This window comes from Microcebus murinus, chromosome X (assembly GCF_040939455.1).
Source record: "Microcebus murinus isolate Inina chromosome X, M.murinus_Inina_mat1.0, whole genome shotgun sequence".
Taxonomy (NCBI): domain Eukaryota; kingdom Metazoa; phylum Chordata; class Mammalia; order Primates; family Cheirogaleidae; genus Microcebus; species Microcebus murinus.
In genome coordinates this window covers 90,416,081-90,442,059 of record NC_134136.1, presented here as the reverse complement: position 1 = coordinate 90,442,059, position 25,979 = coordinate 90,416,081, and the positions used below count along the sequence as shown (strand labels likewise).

General features: G+C 36.4%; 1 protein-coding gene and 1 non-coding gene across 2 annotated transcripts in view; both read right to left on the bottom strand.

Moving 5' to 3' along the window:
• Positions 1-25,979, bottom strand: part of GLRA2 (glycine receptor alpha 2) — a 193,856-nt gene that overhangs the window by 77,066 nt on the left and 90,811 nt on the right. The window lies entirely within an intron of this gene.
• On the bottom strand, positions 25,085-25,225 carry LOC142865998 (U4 spliceosomal RNA). The gene has a single exon (XR_012916071.1). It is a non-coding gene; the product is annotated as a U4 spliceosomal RNA (small nuclear RNA).

Genomic DNA, 25,979 nt, shown 5'->3' with positions numbered 1-25,979 from the left:
AGTTCCCAAGCCAGTTCAGGCAGATAATCACCACCACCCTCAGGCATGGGTGAGGCTGGGCTCAAGCTGGTGCAGGCTAAAAAATGCTGCTGCCTGCACATCTGAGTGGAGCAGCTCTAAAGCAGACTCAGGATAATCACCAAACAGGAGACAATTATTCTAAGTGAAGTATCTCAGAAATGGAAAAACAAACACCACATGTACTCTTTAATAATTGGGAAGTACGTGATGGGCACACATGGACACAAAGAGATGTAAGTGGACTTTGGAAACCAAGAAGCGGGGAGGGTGAGAGGGCTAAAAACTTACACTATTTTTGCTAAGTGCACACTAAAATCCCCAACTTAAGCCTTATACAAGATATCCATGTAAGGAAAACATTTGTACCCCCTTAATATTTAGAAATAAAAAAGGGTACAGGGGTCTTTATTTTTATTACTGATAAATCACAATAGTACCTAGCACATAGTAGATGCTCCATAAATATTTCTTGATGAATTTATTGACTAAAAAGATTTGCTAGAATCCAATTGGCAACAAATAAATTCATTGAGTTATCAGTTTACCATATTTTAAAATTTTGTCAAATTACCTAATTATTTAAAACTATTTATAGGTTGACAGCAATTAATATTGGATTTGATGGTAGGACTAGTTAAGGCTGTGATGAGCTAGGAATTTAGAGTTCTAGGCTGCCATCTTTCCCCTAGCCTCAGGGTCTCCTATCTCCCTGGCCTTGGTCTCTCTCCTTCTTTCTCCTAGGCTAGTTCCTTTTGATGGCAGTCCAGGCTGTGCTCTAAGCTGACTCTCTTCTCTGCCTTCCCCCAGATGTCCCTTTCTCTATTCCAGAACCCTCCACCTAACAAGCAGAAAGCAAGGGCAATGGAAAACTGAGCATCATTGACATACTTACCTGGAACACAATATTAACACCAAGAAATGAAACCTTTGTAGAAAGATTCAAATGCTGTTAAACTATCTCATCCAACATGAATTACTTTAAGTCATATAAATAGCTAAAGAAAATATTTTGATAGATTGGTAAATATGGTATAGTAAATACTGTAAACAATCTGAAAATTGATTTTTGGTGAATTAGCCTGTTTTTGGTTAACTGTTAGAGGTGCTCTGAAGGTCTTCTAAAGCAGGAGTCAGCATTTTCTGTAAAGGACCACACAGTAAAGGTTTTGCAGGCCACATAGTCTCTGTCATAACTCCTCAACTGTGTCTTTGTAGTGCAAAAGCAGCCATAGACATATGTAAATGAATGAGTGTGACTATATTCCAATAAAACTTTACTTGCAAAAACAGACAGTGGGCCAGATTTGGCCCATGTGCCATAGCTTGCTGACCCCTGCTGTAGAGGACCCTGGAGCACTTTAAGAGAGGTTAAAGGGATTAGGCAACACACTCAATGACTGGTCTGCTAAATTCAAGGACTTTTATCTCCTCAGACTGCATTCAAATTCTGGATCTGTATTCATTTACCCTAGCCCATTAGATAAAAGAATTAACCCTTTCTGATCCTCAATTTTTCATCTTAAAATGGCAAAATTTTAAACCCAGCTCATTGCGGTGATGATAAATCAAGAAAATGCAAATGACAAGGGCAAAAAAATAAACATAGATGTCCATTATCTTCTTTTCTACTTTTCTTCAAAGAAGGTTCCTTTGTTGCTAGGACTGACTCTGATTAGGTCAGTGGTCCAGTTTTCTTCCTATTGGCTATGTAGAACTGCCAATGTGAAAGGAGCTTTAAACATGGTAGACTGATTTACACTGGAAAGGATACGAAGCTACTCTAGAGAGAAAAAAGAAGTAGGGAGGGAAGTAAAGAAGGAGAGACAGAGGAGAAAATTGAGCTTAGAGTGAGTTTTCAGGAGAGATTTTTAGAAGTAGGATTGGATGCAACTCTCATATATTGCTTCGTAGCCACACCTTTACTGTGTGGCCTGTTACAGAAAATTTACTGACTCCTGCTTTAGAAGACCTTCATAGAAACTCTAACAGTTAACTAGAAACAGGAAAGTTCACCAAAAATCAATTTTAAGACCACAAAGATGTGGGAGGGTGCATGGAAGAATGAGGATGGAAGAGAGAAGGATTCTAAGAAGTGTTATGAATGCAATTATCCTTCTGGAGTTTTTAGAGAGAATTCAATAAGGACTAAAACAATTTAATTTTACAGTGTAGGACTTTGAATAAAACCATTTTATTGCCTGGCCAAGAAGCAGCCTAACTTTATAAGGGTTACATAAGTACAGCACTAAGCACAGGGCTTGACACAGAATAAGAATGGAAAGTTATAATAATGCAGTCTTTATTACCATGTTTATACCTGATGAGGGGAAGATAAAAGAATGCTTCATAGAGAGTAGATTGTTGAGCTGAATTTTGTAAGATAAGTAGGTCTACGTCAGGCAGGTAAGAAACAAAGTTCAGGCTTTGGAAATAGAAATACTGGGGTTTGAGGCATGGTCAGTTGCTTCATGTATGACTTTGGACAAATTTTCCAATCTCTATGTGACTCAATTTCCTGGTAATGAAGATGACAGTAACTAATGCATAAGAGGGATCAAATTTGATAACACATATAAGGCACTTAGAAGAGAGATGAAATGGAATTAAGTTTGTGTTAGTCAGTGCTGTTATATTATGAATATATATTCTGTACTACTGGAGCCAACTGACATATGAAAAATAGGAGATGCATAATGGATACATTACTTCTCCTCCTTCTCCTCCTCATCCTCATCATCACCAATGATCATCAAGCATTGTTCCTTTGGGGGCTGATACTCTAACTTCAAGATTTTGCAGTTAAGACTTCTATAATTGGGACACAAATCTATGAACCCTAGGTGGACTTTGGCAGCTGAACTGTGAAATAAAACCATGATATCTGAAAAATAGTGGCTCAAGAAGCAAGACAGCAGCAAAATTAATACTGTTCAGCTTCTTGGCTGGACCCAGAGACACAGCTTAGTATCAGAACCATGTCCCAACACCCAGGACACCAGGCCCAGATGGATGGTTCTTTCTTTTGATTCTGGTTTTCTGAGCAGTTCATAGAGCTTTCTTGAGACAGAGATAAATCAAAAGCAGAGAAAGAGACAGAAGCAGGAGAGTGCCTAAATGGACCTTTTTATCACACATAAGAGCAAGAGTAAATCTGCTAAACTCAAGATGCCACCTGGAGCAGTCAATATCTCCTTATGTGTTTGGGATCACAGTCCTGAAGATCCCAAAGTAAAATATTACTATATTGAGAAGTGGAGAAGTTGAGCCAGTGATGATAATACTCTGGGTTTCTGTTGCTTTTCTGCTGCCCCAAATATTGGATATTTTTGCCTGCAGGTAATTTATGTTTCCCATAAATGCTCTAAAGCTTTGATAGTTTCAAGATGTAAATAAACCTACCAGATCCTTTAAGTCATAGACTAGAGACATCTACAAAGAATGCTCTTACACCCATCGTTGCCCTCTGCCTAGCCCTTGACCATATCCAGCTTGTTTCTGCCTCAGGGCCTTTATTCTTACAGGCTCTCTGCTTAGAAAGATCCTCCCCACCCCCAGGTCTTTGCCTGCCTTGCCTCATAATCATTCAAGTCTCTACTCAATTGTCCCCTACTCAGAGAAGTCTCCTCAGATCACCCAGCTGAATAAACTCTCCCTACTCCCACCTAACAATCTACCATTCTCCAACACTTTGCTTTATTTTTCTTCCTAGTACTTCTTATGCTTCTATTCAGCTTTATATTTTTGTTTATTTGCTTGTTTGTTATTCATATCTCCCATTGTAAGTTCTGTGAGGACAAGGACTTTTTCTGTCTCTTGGTTATTTACCACTGTCTCCTCAGTGCCTGGAACAGAACAGATGCTCGTACATATCTGTTGCATGAATGAATGACTGAATAGCTATTAGAATAGGGAGTTGTTCACATTTGATTACCAAGCATTGAGTTCCAGAGAAGTTCAGTGGCCTTCCCAATATTAAAGAGGTCATGGGTTACTGAGCCAGGACATGAATGCTAGTCACCTCTTTCCTGCTTTAGTACCCCATCAAACATGAACATGTCATTGAACAACAACTATACATAAAACATTATACCAAGGACATTTTGGAGGATGCACAAAAAGTAGATGATGTGGAATGGGCCCTCGAGGATCTTCACATCTAACATAGAATACACAATATGGACAAGTAAAAGGATATAATTTTCACCTAATATTTAGCTTATTCTAGAGAAATGTATCTCAGCTGTGAAATGAAATAAATACAAAACTTAACAAATGTGGAACTTAAAAATAACACCCAAATTAGGGCCCTGCCTCAAACCAATTAAATTAAAATCTCTAGGAGTGAGACCCAACTTTGGGACTTTTTAAAGTTCTCCATGTGACTAATGTACAACCAGCTTCAAAAATCACTTCTTTGGCCAAGTGTGTCTCAAATCGTAATATGCACATAAATCACATTGAGGATCTTGTTATATTGCAGATTGTGATGCAGTAGGTCTTGGGCAGGGCCTGAGATCCTGCATTCCTAATAAGCTCCCAGGTGAGGCCAATGCTGCTAGTCTGTGGGTCACACTTTGAGTATGGAGATTACAGAGTATAAGTGATATGGGTTAGAATATAAAGCCTTTGTATAGTTATGAAATAAGTAAGCAGAGAGCCACATTACAACACAGATGGATGGACCCATGGCATAGTCACCATATTTAATAGATAGGGTTCATTATACTTGGGAAAAATTATAAACAACAATGTATAAATGCAAGCAACTGAGCCCAATGTGAACAAAGCTCATAAGTACTGGGAAGATGTGGAGAGAAGCAATTAAGAAAATATTCTAAGAGCTGAGGATAAGTGCCAAGCTATAGAAACCTTCTTCTGGATCAATTTGGAAAATGGAACAAATCCAAAAGTGCAGCTGCAGAAGCCAACTTCAAATTCCACTGGGTACAGTGGCCATTGAAGAATCAGGTGGAGAGTTTGAACAGGAAACTCTCAGTTTAGATTATATTCATCAAGAATAACAAAGATTTCATGTAGGGAATCTAATCTGGCCATCACCTTTCCAGGTCTACACCAGAAAGTAAATCAAGAGTGGCTGAACAAAAATAAAGTGAGGCCTGCTTCAGGTGTCCTTGCCCAGAGTATAGGAGAGAGAACAGGAACCCACTGCAAGGGTAATAGAGAACCAGTGTGTCACAAATTGCATGGCAGCCCAGCAGACGTTAGGCTCTGTGCTCCATAGATGCTCTGTACAACCTAGCTTGGCTCCATCTCACCTGGTTTGTTTTTACCCAGTTTCTTCTTATTTACAGAATGAAGCTTCAAGATTTTGGAAATTACCCATGGAAGCACTTATTTCCATCTTTAGAGAATTCCTCATTTGTGGTAGTCCCTGCTCAGTGTAGGTATCACAACTGGCTTATTTGTTTCTATCCAAACAGCTCTCTCACTTTCCTCCATTTTGTAATACTGTACTCTGAAAATTCAGGGTACCATGTCCTTCAACCCCAAATATTTCAGAATCCATCATGCTTAGGATACTGAGTCTAAATGTAAGTTCACCATTGATGGATGCTGATTTCAAAGAATAGAATGCATTAGGGATACAAACATACCCACATGCTAAATACAGGCATACCTTGGAGATAGGTTTAGTTCAGACCAAAGCAATACAGTGATATGATAAGTCTTTAAAGACTTTACGATAAAGCCACTCACAAATTTTTTGGTTTCCCAGTGCATATAAAAGTTATGTTTACACTATTCTATAGTCTATTAAGTATGCAACAGCAATATGCAATGGCATTGTCTGCAAAATAGACATAGTGTCTAAAAATTTTAGACCTAATAGTACATCTAAAAATAGCATAACGTAGTAACATTATGTCTAAAAAGCAATGTACATAGCTTAAAAAAATAAAATACCTAATTACTAAAAAATGCTAACAACCATCGGAGCCTCCAGGGAGTCATAATCTATTTTTTGGTAGAGGGTCTTGTCGTGATGTTGATGGCTGCTGAGGAATCAGAGTGGTGGTTGCTGAAGGTTGGGGTGGCTGTGGCAATTTCTTAAAATAAGACAAATGAAGTTTTCCATGGTAATTGACTCTTCCTTTCACAAAAGATTTCTCTGTAGCATGTGAAGCTGTTTCATAGCATTTTACTCACAGTAGAATTTCTTTCAAAATCGAGTCAATCCTCTCAAACCCTGCCTCTGCCTTATCAGCTAAGTTTATGCAATATTCTAAATCCCTTTTCACAGCATCTTGACCAGGAGTAGATTCCATCTCAAGAAAATACTTTTGCCTTGACTTCACCACAATGCAATATATCAATGTAGCAAAATTGTACTTGTACCCCATGAATATATACAAATAAAACATAAATGGGAAAAAATAAAGAAATAAAGGACTAAAATTAAAAATAAAACTACTCTCTTTGCTCATCCATAGAAAGCAACTCCTCATCCTTTCAAATTTTATCATGAGATTGCAGCAATTCAGTCACATCTTCAGGCTCCACTTCTAATTCTAGTTCTCTTGCCATTCCCACCATATCTGCAGTGGCTTGCTCCACCAAAGTCTTGGACCCCTCAAAGTCATCCATGAGGGTTGGAATCATTTTTTCCAAACTCCTGTTAATGTTGATATTTTGACCTCCCCCCATGGGGAAGAATGATAAATGAGCACTGACTTCAACTTGAAGTCACCAGCTGCATTAGGCCCTAACAAAAGAGTCAGCCTGTCCTTGGAAGCTTTGAAGCCAGGCATTGACTTCTCTTGTCTAGCTATGCTAGGTAGCATCTTCTTCCCATATAAAGCTATTTCATCTACATTGAAAATCTGTTATTTAGTACAGCCACCTCCATCAATGATCTTAGTTAGATCTTCTGGGTAACTTGTTTAGCTTCTACATTAATACTTCCTCCTTCACTTGCACTTTTATGTTACAGAGATGGCTTCTCTCCTTAAACCTCATGAACCAATCTCTGCTAGCTTTCAACTTTTCTGTAGCTTCCTTACCTCTCTCAGCTGAAGAGAAGAGAAGAGAAGAGAAGAGAAAAGAGAAGAGAAGAGAAGAGAAGAGAAGAGAAGAGAAGAGAAGAGAAGAGAAGAGAAGAGAAGAGAAGAGAAGAGAAGAGAAGTTAAGTTAGGGCCTTGCTTTGGATTAGGCTTTGGTTTAAGAGAATGTTGTGCTGGTTTGGTCTTTGATACAAACCACTCAAACTTTATTCACTCAAGGCTGTTTCACTTTCTTATCATTCATGTGTTCATTTGAAACAAGTTTCCTTCAAGAACTTTTCCTTTGCATTCACAACTTGGCTGTCTGGTGCAAGAGGCCTAGCTTGCAGCCTATCTTGGCTTTCAAGATGACTTCTTCATTAAGTTTAATCATTTCTAGATTTATTTTAGGTGAGAGACATGCAACTCTTCCTATCATTTGAACACAGAGAGGCCATCGTAAAGGTATTAATTGGCCTAATTTCAATATTGTTGTCTCTGGGAATAGAGAGGCCCAAGGCAAGGAAGAGAGATGGGAACAACTGGTCAGTGGAATAATTGGAACACACATAAGCATTGATTGATTAAGTTCACTGTTTTATATGGACACTGTTTGTGGCACCCAACAATAATTACAATAATAAATCAAAGGTTACTGACCACAAATCATCATAAGAGATATAATAATAATGAAAAAGTTTGAAATATTGTAAGAATTACCAAAATGTGACACAGATATATGAAGTGAGCACATGCTGTTGGAAAAATAGATTTGCTAGATGTAGGGTTGCCACAAACCTTTAATTTGTAGAAAATGCAATATCTGTAAACTGCAATAAAGTGAAGCATAATAAAATGAGGTATGCCTGTATGTGTGGAGAGAAACACATAGGAAGAACAAAGCAGTGTTCTTCTTCGACTTTAAGGACACCAGGATGACTCTCTCCTTACTTACGTCCAATAATCCCTTGATTCAATTTATGCTTTGACAAGCAAAGCAGTGGCTAGACGACAGCCTTGGGAAAGCATGGTAAGCAAAATTAGTTGAATGTGTTTTAAGTTAGTTTCTTAGTAAGCTCGGGCTGCCATAACAAAATACCATGGATTGTGTGGCTTAAATAACAGAAAATTATTTTTTCACAGTTCTGGAAGCTGAAAGTCTGAGATAGGGTACCAGCATGATGGGGTTCTGGTGATAGCCCCCTTCCTGGCTTGCAGATGGCCGCTTTCTCACTATGTGCTCACGTGGAGTAGGGAGAGAAGGAAAGTAAACAAGCTCTCTGGTGTCTTTTCTTTTAAGGGCACTAATCCCATCATGAGGGCCCCACCCTCATGGCTTTATCTCAACCTGTTAGTAATTACCTCCTAAAGGCCTCATCTCCAAATACCATCACATTGTGAGTTAAGGGCTTTAATATAGAAATTTTGGTGGCATGCAAACATTCAGTCCATAACAGATCTGATTTTACTGTGGGTTTTCTGAATATAAAAACATGGCGTTAGGCTGTATACAATCATGTGTCACTTAACGATGGGGATATATTTTGAGAAATGTGTTGTTAGGCAATTTCATAGCGCAAACATCATAGAATGTACTTACACAGACCTATATGGTATAGCCTACTACATGCCTAGTCTATATGGTATAGCCTATTGCTCCCAGGCTGCAAAACAGTACAGCATGTTACTGTATTGAATACTGTAGACAATTGGAACATAATGGTAAGTATTTATGTATCTAAACATAGAAAAGGTACAGTAAAAATATGGTATTATAATCTTATAGGACCACTGTTGTATATATAATCCATCACTGACCAAAACATAGTTGTGTGGCATATGACTAAATATTACAATAGTAATATAATATCCAGTACAATTTTATTTTGAAATCTTTCACAACTCAGATCTTTACACCTAAAAAAACATATTGCTCCCTATCTACAGGTTTATAATTACAAAGTGTGAGAAAAAATATTTTCTGAAATGATTTAAAAGCTCTTTCTTGAACTTTATTCATTAGCAAATTCTTCCCTTGTGAAACAGTGATACTGCTTTCACAAATGATAAAGGTCTTGGTGTTATTCAAATTCAACAGCAGAAGAATAAATAATACACTCATGCTTGTACAAAATTATCTCAGAAATGATACGCTCTACAGGGAATACTACACTATGACTGTTGACATATATTAAATATCTTCTGGAATATAAAGAGCTTTACTAATGTCATTTTGTACATAATAAGCAAAGGGGCATAGGAAAATTCCCCTTTCTACCTTCCATCCAAAAATACATTTCTCAGCATTAAAATTCACAAAATGATATTCTTTTAATTTTTAGTTAAGCATCATAGCAAAGAGCTCTCCATTCGCTTATTCCAGATTAAAAGAGGACGTAGATGTAGTCCTTAAACAATAAAATCCTATGCCAAAGAGCTCAAGTTTGGGCAAATATGGATCCTCCTGATTTCTCTTTTGGGATGCAAATGAAAATAAGACCCTTGGGCACCTGGTGGTGGGGGTGGAGATGGGGAGATTGTGATGAAAGGAAAGGCAAGGGAATGGGCTATTATAATAAAAAATGCAATGCACAAGCTACATTTTTTTTTTTTTGGTCCATGATAAATAGATTTCTATTAGAATTTCTCAGTAGGTAGAAAGGAGCTGGGATCCACTCATTAGGTCTCAATGCCCAGGCTCCATTAGGGAGGAGGTTAGAAAGAGTGGTTGGAGGCTTTCTCTAATGAGACAGGGGACTTCCTGAAAGTGAAAGGTACAAGGAAGAGTCAGATGTATTTTCCCTTCCTGCCATATTTACTTGATTAACATGTCATTAAAGAAAAAAAATACAGAAAGGAACAATGGAACAGTGATTTTGTTAATTTTTTTCTGAACAGTTTAATTTGCACATCATGAAGAAAAATTGATCCTTTTCTTACGTATGCTACTCTGTTGAGAGTGTCCTATGTAGAAAATCAATTTTCTTGTCTCAAGTTGGTTTGCCTATTTAATTAACTTAGTGACTTAATGGAGACAAACATGATTAAAACACAGTTTGAGAAAGCTTTCAAAATTGTCGTTTATTGTATATAATAATATTTCATCAAAGATTTCCCTATAGTAATTACGGTGTGTTTAGATTTTGTTTTCCTTGTACCAATATTTTATTAGTTCTTGAAGATGATTAGTTCCATAGTCCTGTAGTAAGCAGCAACTAAAATATTCTTATTATGCTTTAATATATGCAACATAATATTGTCTTGGCTTGAATATTATGTCTCATATGAATCTGGCAGTTTTTTTGGTTTATCGAGAATTCTTGCATTGAACAATCATTTCATGGTTGTCAACTAATTAATTCAAAACAATGAAGAGTTTTAAAGATCAACTTTTAAGAAATCATTTTTTATATCTGCATAACAATTTTTAGCTCTACCTTTTTAGAGTAAGCAATGAAAATTCACCTATTCCTGATCAAGGGTAGGGAAGAAGACTTAGACAGCAATATATGTTTGGAATCAGATTAGTCAGGCCAGAGAAAACTTAAATATTACAGAGAAAGATGACATATTACATCTTGGACTTTATTTACTTTGAAAGTTATTTTAATTTCTTAGCATTAAAACAACATGTATTTAAAGTAGCTTAAATTTTTAAAATTATAAGACAGTGAGCTTATTTTTCTCATTCTAGTCTAATTTTTGCCAGGTGTACTATATCTGCATTGTCAGAGCATAAAGCCATTGCATACTATGTTTTCTCCTTTATAGCCATATTTAGTTTTAGTTTTATAGGTAAACATATATTTAGTGATCACCACCAGTCCTTACACTCTTAAAGTTTATAGTATAGCTATACTACAGTATACTTATTCATTTAACTATTGCTAGACATTTGAGTTGTGTTCAATTTTGGAATATTGTAAATAATACTACCCTGAACATTCATATATAATCTTCTGTGTGGATATGTTTTAATTTCTCTTGGGTAAATACCTAGGAATGGGATCTTTTTGTTATATGGTAAGTGTATGCTTAATTTTATAATACTCTGCCATATGATTTTCAAATGGGCTTTGATATTTTGCATTCCCGCCAAAAATACATGAGGATTTCAGTGTTCCATATTCTCACCAGCATTAGATATAATCAGTCTTCTTAACTTTAACCATTCTAGTAGGTATATAATGATATCTAGTAATTTTATTTTGCATTACTCTAATGACAAATGATGTTGAGCATATTTTCTTGTGTTTATAGGCCACTTGTATATCTTCTTTTGTAGGGTCTGTTGAAATTCTATGGCCTATCATTTTATTGTTTATTTTGTTATTATTGAATTCTAAGAGCTCTTTTAATATTTTGGATATAAGCTTTCTGTTCATTTATATGTCTTGCAAATATTTACTCCAAGTCTATGGCTTGCTTTTTCATTTTCTTAGATGTCAGTTTAATTTTAATAAAGTTTATTTTATCATTTTTTTCTTTTATGGTTTGTGCTTTTTGTTATCTATCTGAGAACACTTTGTCTAACCCAATGTATCAAAGATTTTCTCTAATGTTTTCTTCTATAACTTTAATAATTTTAGCTCCTTTGTTTAGATCTATGGCTATTCAAGAGTTAGTTCAAATATCATCTCCCCTGTGATTCTTCTAGGAAGAATTCATCAAATCCTCCCTCTGTAATTTCATAATACCATGTGTACATTTACCTCAGAATACTCAATTATAATTATTTATTTAAATGTTCATTTTCCCCACTAGACTGTGAGCTTCAATGAATAGTGATGTCTTATTTATTTATTAATGTCAAGTGCCTACACCATGCCTAATAAATAATAGGCCTTCAATAAATATTTGTTAAATTAATGAATAAACAAATATAATTATAGCATTAATTTCTTAAATAATTTTTATGAAGCACTTTTGTGTCATTTTATTAAAGTCTTCACAAGAAACCCATGAGGCAGGCATTGTATTAATTCCATGTTTATAAACTATTATTGGCTCTCCAAAGTCTAATAAATTAAAATTGGACTGTTTAGCTTGGTGCTGAAAGATATCTATGATATTATCCTCCACCCTTTATAGTTTTATTTTATGCTATTCCCTTTCACATATCCAATGCAATAGTTATACTGGTCAATTCGTTGTTCTTCATCTATGCCCTTAATTTCTGCCTCTTCACAGTCATTCAAGTTGTCTCTTTCACCTTGAAATTTTCTCCACTCCATTTCTGCCTAAGAATATCCTAGCCATCTCAAAAGCCACTACTTTTATGTACCCTCCCATGATATGACCAGATAAATGACCAGGTAAATGTGAATGCTTCTTCATCTACAAAACCACAAACCTCCATCTATCCTCACCTTAAATAAAATAGTGTTTGTCCTTAGCTTCCCATTATTTTTCTATTAATACCTACCTCCTGACTTTGGCATGTTCTCCTCTATTAGCAAGTTCTCATTGCTCTCCTGTTGCCCCTCCCTCCAAATATTCCTTTCAGTCTTATGTATCCTAAGACCAGAATTTAAGAGAATTATATTACAACTTTGGCTTTGTCAGGTATTGACATTAGGGCTTGGGCCCATAATTGCTTCCTTTGCAAAGGAGATCTAGTACTGCCTGCCTTTGAAGTCTTCTCTGGAAATTAAATAATACAACAGACGAAAAAGTCATTTGTAAATTTAACATGTTATACAAATATAAAGTGTAATATTCACTATTGAAATCAACCTTTAGCTTAAATACATGCATCTCTCAATTCCACAGTTGAAGACAAATGTGTTTAAGGGCATATGCATTATTTCTAACATCCCCTCAAAATGGCCCTTGACTCCTGAGTTTCTCTGTGACCAAGGTGAACTCTGAACTTGTTCCTCTTCTTACTTCTTCTGTATTTGGCTTTGTGTTTAATTAGACACGTTTGGAGTCTTCTGTGTACTACCCAACATCTGTCCATGCTTCCCCATATCAGGCTCTGTATAGCTAATGTGAAGGGAGAATGTTGACCTATTTTGCTTGATTTACTCATGGTTTTGCAGTTGTGAAAACCTGGCCCTAAGGTGGCTGTCACTGTCTTTTACAAGGTCTTGGAACACACGTGACAAGAAAGGAAAGGGGAAGCCCAGAGTAAACAGTCACTTCTTATTTTCAACACCATTAAAGGATTGTGCCTCCCTAGGCAAAGCTGTGAGGTTATTGCAACTGGGATGCCCATGCTCCTCTGCTAATGGACTCTCCTCACCTTTGTTAAACCCTCCCTTCTGGACTATATCACCCTCAGTCTTCTTTGTTACATGTCTATCTGCATATCCCAGTTATCCTTTTTCAAGCCCTCTGGACTGGTATGAGGCTGAGTTTGGCTCCTCAAATTAAATTTACTTTCCCAATTTTCTCTCACAGGGAAGGCTTAAATTAGTTATTCAGTGATACAAAGATTGGCTACAGTTAAAAGCACAGCCTTTGGAGCAAGATTTTCTGAATTCAAATTCCAGTTCTGTCATACTCCTTTTCTGAAGATGCAAGCTACTGAACTTCTCTTGCCTCAGTTTATAAAACTATAAAATGGGCTAGTGACAGTCCCTACCTCATTAATTGTTTGATCAAATCAATAATTAAGTGATTAATCACATAAGGTATTCAGAACAGTACCCATTACCAAGTAAGCAGTCAATACAAGTACAGTATTTTGTGCCAATTAAAGGAATGTTCAACAGAATCCTAAAGCACCTCGCTTCAGACTTTTAAATGTCTATGTTCTAGCCAGGTGCAGTAGCTCATGCCTGTAATCCTAGCACTTTGGGAGGCTGAGGTGGGAGGATCACTTGAGGCCAGGAGTTTGAGACCAGCCTGAGCAAAAGTGAGACCCTATATCTACAAAATATAGAAAAATTAACTGGATGTGGTGGTGCACACCTGTAGTCCCAGCTACTGGGGAGGCTGAGGCAGGAGGATCACTTAAGCCTAGGAGTTTGAGGTTGCAGTGAGCTATAATGAGGCCTCTGCACTCCAGCCCAGACAGCAGAACCAGACTCTCTCTCTCTTAAAAAAAAAAAAAGTCTATGTTTTCATCTTATCCCTGATACTCACTGGCCATGCAATCTAAGTGTAGATAATTAATCTCTATAGGCTTGAATTTCTTCATCTATAATAAAAGTCCCTTCACCACATGGAGTTGTGTTAAGCATTAAATAACATAATGTATATAAGTCATTTTTAGCATAGGGCTTGGTACATAATAAGCATGCAATTGAAGTGGCTATTTTTATTTCTTAGGTTACTGCAATTCGCCTCCCTAACTATTTAATCGTGGTCTTCTAGAGCACTGTCCAACTGTCTGTACATATTCCAGAGGGATGGCTTTAATGTTGTATACTTGTAGTCAGGTGGGAAGGCAGAGGAGCTATTTTTGCCTAGATTAGATTTGTGATACAGAGGATCAATGGGGGTATTGTACAAGGAAGACAGAAAAGCATGGCACCAGGCAAACAAATGGGCAATTTTAATTAACCCAACAGATGAAAGCCCTTTAATTATTTTTTCAAAGCACATCTATCTCACTGTGTGGGAAAACCAGCCACCTAATAATGCACCAAGTCTGGCAAGCCCCAGGTGGACTGTTGTAAAAGCTGTAGTATGTTCTTGTTCTAGTTTTTCCTTTAGGATAATTACAAAGAGGCAGGATAATGAATTGGGAGCTGTGGTTTGTTTGTATCTATGTTCAAAGTATTTTGTTTTGAAAAATGGCTCTGCCATTTGCACACATATTTGTGCACAGTGTCTAATTATGGGCTTAAAGAGGCAAAGACAAAAAATAGAGTTTACTGTCACTTCTCCACATTTTTTCTCGGCTTTCTGTTGATGAATAACTCCCATCCCAGAGGTAGACACTGGGAAAAAGAACTCAATAAGAATATGAAGCATGTGCAGCCATCAGGAATGGAGAAGAGAGAAATGAAGGCATCAACTTAATGCTCACTTTTACTAGTACAAGAAAAAGAAGAATATTTTTTAGATACTTTGATCTGTAGTTAAAGAAGGTTTATGGCTCAAATCAAGGAAATATACACCTTCTACCCTCCAGTCATCTTTGGTCTATCTAAATTGATTAATCAAACCATGGGTAGAACAATCATGGAGTTGGCTGTTCACCTTTATTTGTCTATGCTATTAATATAGATCAAGGAAGCACATCGATTGTTTAAAATCAATATTGCTTAGTAATGCCCATATAATAAAGTTGTGCAGGCCACAGTTTCACTCATGGCATTATCCAAATTCTTCTTCATGTGAAAATGAAAGGTTAAGTATTATGTTTTCAGAGATTAAGCAATGAACATCATTTACAATATCCATTAAAGTGCTGTGATTAGTACTAGAGGTTTGCACTAGAAAGGTAGAAGGTAAGCAAGTAAGAAAATTTGCTTTTATCAAACTATACATCCAAAAGCCAATACTTAACTGAATTATTTTCTTCTGTTCATTCCTTCATGCCCTCAAATCAGCATTTAATTTGACTAGTAAGATTGTTTAAGGATAGAGCAATACTTCAGATAATTCAGAACCACTCACTTTGGTAGGAAATAAAAATTATTACTTGTTAGAACAAGAAGCATTTCAGTTTTTTTTTAAAGCATGCTAATTAAAAAGATCAATAGAATTCATCTTCTAAAACCTTATGTCAGCAAAAAAACACTGTAAGTTAGGATAATAAAATAAATCATGCTGGTTTGATGTTCTGGGCTTTTTCTTCTGAGATTTTGGCTGGGGGGAATGCCATACTTCTTTACCTCACTTATACTAGCAGGTTATGAAAACCACATTTTTTCCATAAATAATTCTCTATTATTTAGAAAGCTTAAGATGGTCTTTGAAAGAGGGCATTTTTAAATATCTCTAGATTGATGCATTAGTTTATGAAAATCCATAACTCTCAATTTCCCTATTCCTAAAAAAAGCTTATTCTATTTTTTTATTTGTCTATCCCACTAATCTATCTAAACACCAGTTTTCCATCAAACAAATCAAGAGATGTCAGCTCCGATAAGGAGAGGGCTTTGGAAAACAGAGCACTGTTTGGAAACTATCGTGGCGAAATCTTTCTGAAAAAATCTTGTCCTACATATAGGAGTAACAGTTATTGGGTGTCAGGAGGGTGGGAGGCGGGAGGAGGGGATGAGTGTATACAACCACAACGAGTAAGATGTGCAACGTTTGGGGGATGGACATGCTTGAAGCTCTTACTCGAAGGGGAGGGGGGCATGGGCAATATAAGTAACCATAACACTTATACCCCCATAATACGCTAAAATAAAAAAAAATAAAAAAAAATCTTATCCTAAAAATTGGAAGGGATCTGCTACTGGCCACAGAAGAAGGATGAAGGAGATCATGAGTGTAGATAAATCCAGCAACATTGGTGGCACATCTGGGGAAGCAGAGCCCAATGGGGGTTGTCCATATCACAGAAGAGGGCCTGCAGATCTGTTCCTAGGAGCTGCAGGGGATGGAGAAATGTATTCCTGTCACAATAGCTCCCTATTTTAGCCTCTGTTATATATACTCAGGACCCATTCTTTTATCCTCTTCCTCTTCCAATATTCCTGGTTCCACATATTAGAGTTTCATGTAATCTGTAAATTAATATTTTTAATCACCACTTTTCACCTTTCACTATTCTAACACCTTGTACCACCTAGGCTGTGTATGCTTTAATAATGGTTTCTGTGAGAAAGACATGTCCTAATTGCCTTGATTGAACTGTCATGTCACTCTGGACCTTGGCTATACAGATACAGGAATGGGGAAGAGCTCCATAAGCCAAGGATGAAAGGGAAGCCAAAAGCAAAATAAAATTTCTGGTATAATTCAAATTTCAGGGAAAATGTACCTGTTGAACTCATGCTCCCACTGGTAGACTTGATATTCTTTCATACTTGCCTCAATTTTATTGCCATAATTACTAGCAAAATGGTGTCAATTGGAGCTTCTTTCTGGTGAGACAATCTCATAATCTCTAATAACCTGAGCTAATCCTTGAGTCTTTCTCAGGCCATTTAATTTCTTCTACCCAATCCTCATCCATTGTTCAGCCGTTTAAAATAATGTAGTAAGAACAAACCAGGTATATTAGTTTTCTATTGCTGTGTAACATATTACTAATTTAGTATCTTAAAGCAACACCCATGTATTAGGTCACTTCTGTAGGTTGGAAGTCTGACATAATATAGCTAGGTGTTCTGTTTAGGGTCTCACAATGCTGAAGTCAAGGTATCAGCCAGCTACGTTTTCATCTGGAGCTTCCAAGGTTATTCCTATTATTGGCAGATTTCAGTTCTTTGTAGGTACCTATATCTACAAAGGAACATGCTTCCTTGATTATTGTCAGCCAGAGGCTTCTCTCAGTTCATTAAGGCTGCCCACACTCCTTCTCTTGTGTCCCCCTCCATTTTCAAGCCAGAGTTGGATATCCTTTCTGCTTCCAATCTCTCTGACTTCCTTTTCTGCCATCAGCCAGAGAAATCTGCATTTAGGGGATCATATGATTAGATCTGGCCCACCAGGATAATCTCCCTGTTTTAAAGGCAACTGTACCATATAACACGAAAGAATTATGGAAGTGATAGCTCATCAGATCACAGGTTATAGGGGGAAAGGGAGTGGAATCTTGATGGGAAAGGGCATTTTTAGAATTCTGTCTACTATACCAGGTCAATAAAAATATGAAAAAGGACCCCAGGTCTGTCTTTTCTTTAAGCCAAATAATTCTTAAAAGTCATTTTCTTAAAATTCATGTGGTAGAAAGTTATTTAAAAGCTTAAGCAAAATAAAAATAATTACTGCTTTGTGGACATATAATAGTAAGAAATCTATGTAGCCATAACTTGATGAATTCTGAAAAAAATCATGACCAGATGCAAATCATTGTACATTTTTACATGAGCATTTAAGGGAACCTAATATCTTGATGGCATCAACTTATAGGATGTGATTCCCTTCTGAATTTCATAAGTCTGCAGAAGAAGGACAGGCAGTCAGCACTGTTCTCTGTCCTTTGCATCCAATGGCCAAGGAGCTGAGTGACTGAATGATCATACCTGGTTGTGCCTTGAAACGCCTCTTTCCTGAAAAATTATTTCTGACATACCACTGGCACATGCAAAGGAGTAGAGAAGAAGACTTATTTCTTTCAGTATTGGGGAGAGCAGATTCTCATTAGCAGAAGAGCTGCTAGGCACCCAGCCCAGGCAGATGGACTTAATGAGAGAAAAATCCCATGGCCCCCTGTAAGTTACTGGCAGAGAAGTGGTTCTCTTACTTAGGCAATTTCTTCCTCTGTCACATTTGACTTGCTTTCTCTGGCCACTTGGATGCCCTTGAATATATAAACTTTTTAGGGGTGTACTGTAGATTTTACACTTAAGTTATTTTTATTAAAGTGCTCCTGTGTCTCGGGCTGCCTGGAAGGGGAACTGTTCTTTTTCTTCTAATTGTTTTAGTTCCTACCCAGAGCCACACTGAACAATTTACCAGTCATGAATATGTATAATTTGGCCTGGGCCCTCCTAACTCATACACCAATGGAGCCATTAGGCATATGCTGGTTCCTCAAAGCCAAATAGACCAGAAAGAACATTTACAACAGGCTTCAGTGATCATTTCAGCAGTCATTTCACGCAGTCAGTCCTGGAGATTCCAGACCCAATCTCCCAGTTTATGTTTAAGTAGTCCAGATCGACATGTGAATGTTTCCCCAATTTGTTGGATAATAGTCTAACCTTTTCTTGATTGAACAGACACAATGAGGACCTAATATAGCACCCCAAGAATGTTAACAATAGCCCATACTTATCAAGGGCTTTCCATATATTAGGCATTACTCTAACAACTTTATATAGGTCAAGTCCAATGGTCTCCACAACGCTCTGAGGCAAGTTATGTCATGATTCCCATTTTACAGATAAGGCATCAGAGATATGTAAATAAACTAAGCTTATATGGTGTGAACCCAGACATCTTGTCTGAACCACTAAACTTCTGATAATATATGCAGGACAGAAATCACACCATATAGAATTCTGCTGTTGGAAAAATGGTCCTTTTTATACCATTACTTTTGAAAACACCACAGAGAACGTCTAAAAAGGCAAAAATTATTACCCATGACAAACCTCATTAGACTGATTTACTAAAATCATGTAGATTTCAGCATAGAGTATTCGGATAATAGAGTTCAAATCAAGAGCTGTGCTTGGTTATTAAAATAATGGGGAAAAACTTGGAACAAACACAAAAGAAAATAACTAAATGGCTACTAAATATATGAAAAGGTGCTTGCTTGGTATTATTAGTCATCTGGGACATGCACGTTATAATAACTGGCTTGACCAAGGGCAGTTATAGCCAACAAAGGATCCAAAGAAGTCTGAACCACTGCAGAAGGCTACCTCACCAAGAGTTTTAGCGTCTATTTAGTCACTCTACAAATGTTTATTGAGTGGCTACTTTGTGCAAGGCATTATATTATGCACATTATGGTATTCTAATTATATATGGAACATATATTTTAAATTTCATTTATTCTATTAGATGTTTGAATATTCATATTAATAAATTTTATTAAATTAGTTGAAACAGAAATGGACTATAACACGGGGACTTAGACATTTCTGAGAATCCATATTTCCACCAAATTTCATGAATAGGATGAATAAATATACATCTCACTTGTATGCTGCTAATTATCAAATGCATACAGGTGTTGGTGTGAATATATCTGAATTCATAATAGCTTTTTGTGTTTGCAATTATATCGTCAATAAGTTGATACTAAACATAAAATTACTTTTATCCGGGAGAAATGGCACATTTTGATATTAAAGGGAAGATCCTTAAACTCAAAAGGAATAGAAATCACTGGTTTATGGTGGGATAAAAATAATATTTCGTTATTACTATTAGACACAAAAAGAACAAAATAAAATTCCTTAGCAGTAATTGGCTACTTATTGATTTGAATGCAATATATTTTGTAATTTGGCCTTCAGATAAATAATAAAGGCAGAACAAAATCTGTTTCATGAAAGCTGTTAGTTGCAGAGGCAAGGAAAAATACCATGAAAATAGGTTTCTTGGAAGAAATCGCAAAAGTTAGAATTATAGGTTTTGATGCTATATTGTCCAGTTTCCTCTATAGCCTACTCCATCCTCCCACCATGACCCTCCCCAGGGATCCTTGGCAAAACCTTTCTTTTCATAGTCATCAAAGAAGCCACATATTAAGTTGCTTTGTTGCCCTTTTATCTCCATGCTAAAAATGCCAATTCAGTAACCCCCTTCCTTCTGAGATGCATGGTAACAGAGTTCAAGGACACTGGACTAGTGGTTAGGAGATCTGGTACTGAGACTCTACCCTGTCTCTAGTAAAACCTTTTCTAGGTACCATGCTCTTATTCATAAAAGGTGATAATAGTAGTTTCCCTGTTTATGTCCAAGACTTGTTTTGATGGTTAAAAAAAAATAAAGAACATAAGAGATTTGAAGCCTGGAAACATTATGTAAAAATAAGGTATTAGTAGTAGTAGAGTTAGCCTATCACTACAAAACTAGCACGGATATTTGTGTATGTTTCTTCTAATGTTTCAAAGTTCTTTCCTTTGTGTTCTTATATGGGTTTTTATTTTTGTGGTTCTTGTTTTCAGAGCTACATAGAAATTGACATGTATATACTTCAAAATGTGTACTGTTATAAATATAGCACTTATATGAAACTCATGAGCACAATTATGCACTATAATTTAGAGTTCTTTAGATTTTATTAAGGTAATACTGTAACATATATAATTTATTACATACCATTTACTTCTAGTGGGGCTTGGGAAAGACCCTGTAATCAAATACATTAATATTTCTTTGGAAAACAGTATGAATAGTCACACTAAATGGGGTATGTAGAGCCTATAATTAGCCTCCCATCAGTTCAGAACAGGTTTTGCTGCCAAATGAGCTATAGGAAACCTCTTGGTTTTCAGAGCTTTGGGGGTTTCAGAAGTGTGGATAAGGGATTTTGGACCTGTACATTTTCAGAAGTGCTAAATATGTATGTTTCATATTAAGCCTGCTTTTTCCTTCTCAGTCTTAGATACTTTATCATCATTCCTATATCTTTATTCAGTAGGAGCTATCCTGCTCTCCCTACCACTCTCCATCCTGGGAGAAGCTCCTTGTCTTTCATACTCCACCTCCCCCCATAGTTCCTCACCATTCGCAGGGTAGAACTGTGGGCAGCCAGGTGCATACATGTAACTCTACTCCTTTGATGGCAATTGATTTGTCCAGGGTGAACAGAGGACCTAAGCTAGGAAATCAGAGTCCCTTTCCTGACGCTTCCCCCATCACAAATGAGGGAAACAAGAGGTGGACTCCTGTCCCAAAGTGTATGATCCTTTCCATTGAAAATTTGGAATTGGGCCAAAAAGAAAGAGACAGTAGCTCCTGTCCAGGTGCTTGGAATTATACAACATGAACCTCCCTGGCACTGTCCACAGCTAGGCTTTCTACTTTGTGTAGATAAAGGACAAAGAAGAGTGAGAGAGAGAATAGAACAAATCAGGTCTCTTATTCAGAGACAGAGAAAGAGGATTCCCTTTGTCCTTTCCAGCCTTCTAGTCCATTTTGGATGCCCAAGGGCACATCCATTCATCCATTCTTAGATTCCATGAGACATGTTAGTTGCCTTAAAATATTTATCACTTTTAAAAATAAATTTTAAAAACTTTAGAATAGTTTTAGATTTATAGAAAATTTCAAAGATAATACAGTTTTCATATACCCCACATCTAGTTTTGTCTAGTGTTAATATCTTACTATAGTGTGGTACATTCATTACACCTAATGAACTGATATTGATACTTTAGTTTTTACCTAATTTTTTTGTTGTTGCTGTTGTTCAAGGAGTCCACCTAGGATAGCACATTGCATTTAGTCATCATATCTCCTTAGGTTCCCTTTGGCTGTGACAATTTATGAGTCTTTCCTTAATTTTTATCAACTTGATATTTTGAGGAGTACTGGTCAGGTATTTTGTATAATGCCCCTTAATTGGGAACTGTGTGATGTTTTTATCATGATTAGATTGGGGTTATAGGTTTTTGGAAGGAAAGACCACAGAGGTAGTGTCCTTCTCACTATATCATATTGAAGGTATATACTATTAAATTATATACTGTAACATGACTTATTATTGATGTTGACCTTGATCACATGGCTGAGGTAGTGTTTGTCATGCTTCTCTACTGTAAAGTTACTTTTTTCCACTTTCCATACTGTACTTTTTGGAAGGAAGTCATTATGAGAAGCCCACATTTAAGTTACAGGGAGTTGGACTTTATCTCCTTGAAGGCAGAATATCTACATGAATTGTTTGAAATTCATCTGCATGGCAGATTTATTTATTCTACCTCAATTATTTTTATGCAGTCATTTATTTATATAAGCTTATGGATATTTATTTTATAATATGGGTTATAATCCAATACTACTTTATTTTGCTGCTTAAATAGTTCCAGCTTTAGTCACTGGGAACCCATTCAGTTGGCTTCTGTGTCCCTTTGACATACCTCTTTCGTGTTTGGTTTTTTTTTCCCAGTCTCAGTTGGGCCAGGAAAGATCAGGAGCAGTGATTCTATTTGGGTACAAGGGAAAATATCTCTTTGCTCTCAATTCAAACTGCAATGTTTGGTCCCCATGATTTGGGTATGGGAGACACATACAGTACTCAAAACTTCCTAGGAGTTGTTTCCAACAGAGATAACATGAGACACACATTTCACATGATTTAATTAAGTTCACTTAAAGAACAAATTAATACTTCTCTGGAGGCCCTTAAAGATCATGACAGAAATTGCCTTAATTTTTCATATTTGGAAGCCTATATTATATCCTTATTAAACAATGCATTTTCTCCTGAATAGTGGCACAGTCTTTGTCCCTCATATTTCCCTTAACTTATTTGCTTATTTGGTGACATTTACTAACAAATAACATTCCCACTCATAAACTACCACCTACGTAGTCTTACAGACACACAAGTGTTATATAAACAGATCCTGCTGATGGATGGTGTCACTATTTGCTCCTAGAAAATCTTTATTAAAGGATTCTGGGCCTCTTCTTTTCTCAGCTACATGTGTATAGTCAGATTCCATTTTTGCTGTCTATCTTCATTTTCTCAGTGGACATGACAGACCCAATTTATAATTCTGCAGTTATTTGCTCTCATTGCAATTCATAAGGTTCATCTAAATGCTAACTGCTTGGTGTTTTTCTTTAGAGAACTGCTCAGGAACTATGTCTTTGTGAAACACTACACACTCTATAAAATGATTTCTATGGAGTTACTAGTGATTCCAGGAGGATTTGAAAATCCTTATCAGCTTTCCTGTCTTCTCAGGTTAAACTTGCAATAGACAGTTTTATCTGCTGCTACATAATTAATAGAATGCATAAGCTTTTAACTCATTTCCTAAGCTTTAGTACTCATTTTAATATTATACTGATTTGATTTTAACCCATTTAAATTATTTATTCCAAATTTCTTGTAAAATGTATTTAAACACAAGATTAATTCACTCAATTAACCTTTTGATTAAAAAATAAAACTCCAGTACTTATCTATATGGATTTTCTCCTTGAAATAGACTGTGGAGAATTTCAACTTAGAAGCTGTATTTCAAGTGGCTACTAATTATGGTCAAATCTATGTGATAGTGGAATTAAAGGAATTAACCCATGTACAATTACACAATCTCTTACCAAAACCCATGTTGAGAAATAAAGGTACTAATGTTGTAGGGAGTGAGAATTTTTATTCCTTGTCAGTGGGCTAGTCTTTAAACCATTTCTTCAGGGCTGCAGTGACTATTTGGAAATGCCAAATGGTTTGGGCTGAAGTAGATGGTTTCATTTATTAACCCTGCAAATGTTATTGCTCTACTGCTGGGTTCCATCTCTGTGCTAGAAAACAGCAGGAATTTAAAGATGAATGGTATATAGTCACTGCCCTAAAGGTGAGGATTGTCTAGTAGAGGAACAAAGAGAAGTGCAAAAATAACCATAATAAAAGGCAGAATAGGATAAAGGACCAAAGAGAGGACCTTAACAGGTCTATAGGAGGAAGACATTATTTATGTCTGGGTTGATCCAAAGGCCTTACACTTCCTTATTTTTATACCTCACTTCTGAGTATAATCAACATTTCAGTTAAACAGAACTACTTACTTCTTCCCAAAAATATTCAGTGTTTACTCAACTCTCTTATTTTTTCAGGTTGTCCCCTGTCATTCCTGCTTATTGTAATTCTCCCTAATTTTAATATATCAACTCAAATAACGCTGCCCCCATCAAATCATTCATTGTTTTTACAAACCAATTATTAAGATGTGAATCTCCCTTCTTTGACACACCATAACATTTGTTTCTGATCAACTTTGTCGCATATATATTGTTCTATATTTGTACTTCTCTGCTTCTTTTTGTTAGATCAGGGTTTTATTTGAACACAGTTGTGTTCATTTGTTTACAATTGTCTATGGTTGCCTTTGTGCAACAACTGTAGTGTTGAGTAGTTGTAACAGAAATCTTATGGCTTGCAAGCCTGAAATATTTACTATCTGGCCCTTTGCATATGATGTTTGCTGACTCTTGTACTAGATCATAAATTCCTCATGGGGAAGAAACTGTCTTACTATCTTTTTGTGCTACTTAATGCCTAACACAGTAAGTGCAACTTGAATATTTATTGAATTGAATTAAATCTAATTAAAGTGGGTAATTATATGATTTAGTGACAGCATCCATGAGGACCCATGAGGATAAGTGTGAGAAAAATTGACATGTGAAGAGGAATTGCTGGATGGGACATAAGGTCCCCTTCTGCCAAAGCAGTCCACAGTGTGTTATAAAAAAAGAGTAAAGAATAATAGGCAATTATAAGCCTACATATGTTAGAATATATCACTTTGAAACAAATCTTTTTTTTTTTTTTTTTTTTTTTTATCCAGTCCCCGTGGGGACCGTCAAAAATTGCCAATGCCGACTATATTGCAAGTCGTCATGGCGGGGTATTGGGAAAAGTTTTCAATTAGCAATAATCGCGCCTCGGATAAACCTCATTGGCTACGATACTGCCACTGCGCAAAGCTGAAACAAATCTTTTGATGAAACATTTTGTAGAGCAAAACTGATTTCTTCATTAGGATATTAATATTCATGTCCATACATACCAACTATTTATTACAAAAAATTATTCTCAGTCTTAGAGTTCAAAGACTATGTACTTAATAAATGCAGTCTACATTGATTAGAACAACTGTACTCTTGGCATTTGCAAGCTAATGCTAGTTGTGATAATTATTTCAATTATCTAAATTGTCACATTCATATTATTTTGATAGTCCATGCCAAATTTTAAAAATAAATCAAGAATTTAAAACCATGGCAGTGACTTCTACTTAAGGTCAATATGGAGTAACAGAAACCAGACTTACCCTCCATCCTGAATCAACTAAGAAATCTGGATGAAATATATTTTAAAAATGGTTTTCAAGGTATTAGACATCAGGCAAAAAAGAACAGTGATCTCTGAATGGCATGAAACAAATGAGGTTAATCCTGCTATTGCTCCAGCTTACTGTCTTTCAAGAGTTTTCAGGTCATGATGGAGGGAGAAAGAATATAAGCAGAACCTAAAAAGAACTCGAGAATTAAAGAGATGGATCTGAGAGTGTGGGGAGTCTACAGAAGCTAGAGTTCACAGGGCAGAGTACCAAAATGAAGAGAATTGCACAGAAAGAGTACTTCAGAGGTCTGCAGAGGGTTCCTCTGGAGCACTCAGGAAAGTAATGATAAGTGCATGCATATGAGAAGAATAACTGAGGCCAAAGGAAGAACCACTAA